Genomic DNA, 6,103 nt, shown 5'->3' with positions numbered 1-6,103 from the left:
ATTTTATCAGATACATAGTTTGCAAATATTTTCTTCCATTCTGTCAATTCTTTTTGCTTTGTTTCTTTTGCTATGCAGAAACATCTTAAGATTGATGTAATCCCATTTCTCCACTTTTTGTTTTATTGCCTGTGGTTCTAGGGTGTTATGCAAAAAAGTCTTTGCCTAGAATAATTTTCTGCAACAATTCCTCTATGGTTTCTTCCAGCAGTGTGATTGTTTCAGATGTTAAGGTCATACCCTTCATTCATTTTGACTTGATTTTTTTATATAGTGTTTAAAGTAGAGGTCTTATTTCAATCTTCTGCCTGCAGAAATCCAATTTTCCCAATACCTTTTCAAGGAAATCTTTAGCATGTTTGTCAAAGATTAATTGGTTATAAATGAGCAGAGTTATTTCTGCTGTTTCTGTTCAGCATCACTGAGTTAAACGATTATGCAACTGCCATACTGTTTTGATTATAATAGCCCTGTGTCTTGAAATCTGGTACTGTGGTGCTTCTAGCTTTCATTTGATATCTTTTGTATCTCAACCTAAATTTTAGGATTTTTTTCCGGTGGGGGATGCCTTGATATAATTTTGATGGGGATTACAATGAATCTGTAAATTTTGGGGATATTATGGTCACTTAGAATAATATTAATTTCTCCAATAGTTGAACCATGGAAAATTGCTTTCATTTTTTTTTTGACAGGCAGAGTGGACAGTGAGAGAGAGAGACAGAGAGAAAGGTCTTCCTTTGCCGTTGGTTCACCCCCCAAATGGCTGCAGCAGCCGGCGCACTGAGCTGATCCGAAGGCAGGAGCCAGGTGATTCTCCTGGTCTCCCATGGGGTGCAGGGCCCAAGCACTTGGGCCATCCTGCACTGCACTCCCAGGACACAGCAGAGAGCTGGACTGGAAGAGGGGCAACTGGGACAGAATCCAGCGCCCCAACTGGGACTAGAACCAGGTGTGCCGGCGCCGCAAGGCGGAGGATTAGCCTACTGAGCCGCAGTGCCGGCCTCATTTTTTATATATTTTGTTTATTTCATTAATATTTTGTGATTTTCATTGTAGAGATTATTCAGATCCTCTGTTGAATGTATCCCATTATTTAATATTTGGTAGCATTCCTGAGTGGTGTGGTTCTTATAAGTCCTTTCTCAGCCAGATAATTGTTGGTATGTACAAATGATATCAATTTTTGTGTTTTGATTTTGCATCCTGAAATTGCTGAATATGTTTGTAAATTCTAATAGTCTGTTATGAGCAACTTTTTGTTTCCCAGTATAGAATCATATCATCTGAAGTAATGCTTTTATTTCCAGCTTTCCAATTTTTATCATTTTAGTTTCTTTCCTTGCCTTATGTCTCAAAATAAAACTGCAGGAACTATATTGAATAAAAGTGGTGACAGAGGAGATCCTTATCTGGTTCCACATCTTAGTCAAAATAATAGCAACTTTCCCCCCATTCTACATGATGTTGGCAGTGGTCTTGTCATACTTCCTTTATCGTGCTGAGGTATGTTCCTTCTATACCCATTTTTTATTATTTTATCTTAAAATGGTATTGTGTTTTTGCAAATGCTTTCTCTGTATCCATTGTGACAATTTTATGAATTTAGTCTTTATTTTTTCAATGTTATGCACCACATTAGTCATCAGTGTATGCTGAAACATTCATGAATCACTTTCAGGTACCACATATAAAAAGCAAAATCATTATTTCATCTCAATTTAAGTCAGACTTAAGACATTAGAAATATGAAAATGTATATTATGCAACTGTCTGTTAGATATTATGAAATTTCTTATTGTAAAATATACTCAATGTGAAATATGAATTTCTGGGACTGGATTGTGGCATAGCAGGTAAAGCCACCGCCTGAAGTGCTGGCATCCCATATGGGTGCCAGTTCAAGTCCCAGCTGCTGCTCTTCCTATCCAGTTCTCTGCTATGGCCTGGGAAGGCAGTAGAAGATGTCCCAAGTGCTTGGGCCCTGCACCCACATGGGAGACCTGGAAGAAACTCCTGGCTCCTGGCTTCAGACAAGGGCAGCTCCAGTCATCGTGGCCAATTGGGGAGTTAGTGAAACAGCAGATGGAAGACCTCTCTCTCTCTCCTCTCTCTGCCTTTCCTTCTCTCTCTGTGTAACTCTGATTTTCAAATAAATAATAAATAAATCTTTAAAAAATATGAATTTCTTTTATCAGCTTTTTCTTTTGTCTATTTGTCATTTTTACTTAATTTCTAACAGATTCTATGTCTTTTTACTTTTTGTGATAACATATCTTAAATTTGCATTACAGTAAATTGGCTTAATACTGCACAGGATAAGGAGTTTACCAAGAAAAATGACCCCGGTTTAGTTGGAATATATACAAAGGCTATAAACCTGTATGAATTTTTGCCAGCTGGTCCTTCATAGTTTACTTCAATGTAACAGAACCCATGATAACATAACAACTAAATATTTCATGTGTGGTTACAAAATAACAAATAAGTTAATTTAGCTTTTAAGCCATTTCCTCTGAGTTTATGCTCATTTTTAACAATGAGTGAGATTTAGGTCAGTAGAAAAGAGACAATAAGCAGGCAGGAGAGTGGCCTAAACCAGGGTACTGTGTTCAAAATTATATTTGCCTGGAACAAGCCAAAATCAGGAGCCAGGAACTCATTGTGGACCTCCCATTTCAGAGAAAGGATTGCAAATGCATGAATCATCACCCACTGCTTCCCAGGATGCTCCTTAGAAGGAGTTTGAATTATTAGAATCTGAACCAGAAGTCAAACCCAGGCTTTCCCAAGAGAGGATATAAGAATCCCCAGGATTGTCTTAACAACCTTACCAAAAGGCCACTCCTCTGTATTATCCTTGCCAAAAAAATTAACACATCAAATTATAAAGGGAAGAATGGGGGCCAGCACTTTGGTGTAGTGGGTAAAGCCACCGCCTGCAGCACCAACATCCCATATGGGCACTGGTTTGAGTTCTGGCTGCTCCACTTCCAATCCAGCTCTCTGCCATTGCCTGGGAAAGCAGTAGAAGATGGCCCAAGTCCTTGGGACCCTGCAGCCATGTAGGAGACCCAGAAGAGGCTCCTGGCTCCTGGCTTCAGATTGTTGTAGCTCCAGACATTATGGCCTATTGGGGAGTGACCCAGCAGATGGAATACCCCTCTCTCTCTCTCTCTCTCTCTCTGAATCTCCTTCTCTCTCTGTATAACTCTTTCAAATAAATAAATAAATCTTTTTAAAAAAGGGGGAAGAATGGACAAATCTGGAATGCAGGGTATTTTGTAGGACTCTTATAAATGAATGTGAAAAAAAACGGCAGTAATGGAGAACATTCTGCATTTAAATGTATTGAAGAAATTTAACAACCAGATACAATACATGTACACTGACTCAATCCTAGATTCAAAAGTAAAGACAGACTAAGGACCAATGGGGATATTTGAAGATACTATATAATATCAGTATAATATTAACTTTACCAGGTATGATAAGGATATTGTAGCTGTGAAGTAAGACACTCTTCTTAAAACAAGATGCCTGCTGAATTATTGAGGGATAAAATGTCAGAACATCTGTAACTTATTTTCTTTCTTTTTTAAGATTTATTTATTTATTTGAAACAGAGTTACACAGAGAGAAGAGAGGCAGAGAGGGAGAGAGAGGTCTTCCATCCGATGGTTCACTCCCCAGATGGCCACAATGGTCAGAGCTGTGCCGATCCAAAGCCAGGAGCCAGGAGCTTCTTCTGGGCTTCCCATGTGGGTGCAGGGGCCCAAGGACTTGGGCCATCTTGTGCTGCTTTCCCAGGCCATAGCAGAGAGCTGGGTTGGAAGAGGAGCAGCCAGGATTAGAACCAGTGCCCATATGGGATGCTGGTGCCTCAGGCCAGGGCATTAACCTGCTGCACCACAGTGCTGACCCCTGTAACTTATTTTTAAATAGTCCTGCCACCAAAAAGCAAAAAAAAGTATAAAAAGGAGAGTAAAAGAAAAAGAAAATATAAAGTCTAATTTTTTTATTGATGAATCTAGTGAAGAATGCAACTATGTTCATGTTTCTCCCTAGATTGCTGCCAGTGAAATATGAGAAAAGCATTTCAATTCCATGACCAGAAAGCCAAGGGAAGACAGATATGTAAGGATGGAGTGAACATCTATATCAAATGCTAGCATAAAATACAATGAGATAATAGCAAAATTGATTTGAATATAGTTCTTAAAACTCATAAGAGATCAACAGTTTTCTTGAAGGCTTGTCTTAGAGAAATAGAGCTCCTACAGTGTCCCTGTAGCCCCAAATCCCAGCTGAGCTATTTGCCTTGATTACACACCTGAGGAAAAGTACATCACCCACAGCTGATGCCTTTCCTTGGGTCTTTGACAATTCTTCTAAAGTGGGAAAAATGTTTTGATTGCAAAACTCCTAAAAAATGTTCATAATCTGTTTACCCAAGGCTATCCTTCAAATTTTAAGCACAATGTCTTTACAAGCCCCAAATCTCTGCCTCTGGCTCTTATGAATTATACTCCCACACTAACTAAATTGCCCCTTTTTTTCTTTCATCTCACTATTTAGTTTCTCCTTTTGTCCCTACTCAGAGTGGAAAATGACACAAATATTAAGTGGGAGAGAAAATTTTCAGTACAGAAGCCATGGGTACTTGGGGACACTTCTTGTTTGTAAAGGAATGTACAACATACAGCAAAAGGGGATCCCTTGCTCTCTCCTACTAAGGGCAGTAGTAGCCATAGTAATAAACAATCCTTGCCCAAGACATTTCCCAACATTTACTCCTGATGATATTGACACATTCTTCACTGCTGCAGGACCACACCCTTTTTATTCCATGTTTCTATACAATAAATGGATCAAAATGGTATTTATAATGTTAATATTAAATTAATCATTCAAATAAAACATTTTTAATAAATCCACATTTACTGAGCACATTAACTACTTACTTTTAACTCTTATAGAAACACATTGGCTATAAGAAAATATCAACTATTTTATGTTGCAAACAACCGTAAATAAGAGTCTAACAATGACAGCTAACTGGTTCTTGGAGGAAAATGGTTACTCAGAATACTGTAGTGCAAGAGCAGTATAATGCTATTTCCTGGTCCTCTGCCATCTGTAGCTATGTAGCCTCACTGATGAGGAAAAAAAATTCCTAGGAAGCCCTAACCTGGCCAGAAAGAAGCCTGAGACAATCATCAGAAGCTAAGAATTTCTTAAGAATAAAATTGTAATCCCCTTAGAATTTTCAAATACAATATTCCTACTTAAGATACATTTCTGCTCTTGGAAACAAAGAGGCATGTGATTGGAGTGAGGGGAAGACCCAGTGAAGATAACCACCATCCTACAATACTCAGGTCAAATTTGCTGGCATGTGAAGTGTAGATTAAGGTACTATAATCCAGAGAGTGGATATGGCATGTATTGACAACACAGTGGTGGTAATTTCCTCCCTCTGTTTTCCATAAACTGTTATTTTAAAGATTTATTTTGTTTATTTGAAAGACAGAGTTACAGAGAGGGGTAGAGCTGGAGAGAGAGAGCGAGGGAGAGAGAGTGAGAGAGAGAGAGAGAGAAATAGAAAAAGTTTTCCATCTGCTGATTCAATCCCCGAATGATGGCAATGGTTAGAGCTGAGCTGATCCAAAGCTTGGAGCCAGGAGCTTCTTCTGGGTCTTCCACATGGGTTCAGGGACACAAGAACTTGCCCATCTTCCACTGCTTTCCCAGACCATAGCAGAGAGCTCAATTGGAAGTGGAGCAGCCAAGACTTGAGCTGGCCCCCAAATGGGATGCCAGCGCTGCAGACCAGGGCTTTAACCCACTGAGCCACAGTGCCGGTCCCTGTTTTCCATAAATGTTTGCTCCTATTTACTTGTGGTGAGGAACATTTTCTTGAATGAGAGTATATTCACAGTAGATACCTTGTCAAAGGTCAAGATAAGAAAAAGGTAAACCTGAAGGGCAAGTTAAATCTTCAGGCCTAGAACACATTGTTCTTTATTGAAATTCAGAAGACTTCAGAAGATGAAGCAAAAATAGTTATTCCTGGGGCATTGACCTCATTCCAGTAGGCTTA

Source organism: Lepus europaeus, unplaced genomic scaffold, assembly GCF_033115175.1.
Source record: "Lepus europaeus isolate LE1 unplaced genomic scaffold, mLepTim1.pri SCAFFOLD_3_1, whole genome shotgun sequence".
NCBI lineage: Eukaryota > Metazoa > Chordata > Mammalia > Lagomorpha > Leporidae > Lepus > Lepus europaeus.
The sequence above is the reverse complement of the archived record's forward strand: the minus strand, read 5'-3'. Positions refer to the sequence as shown.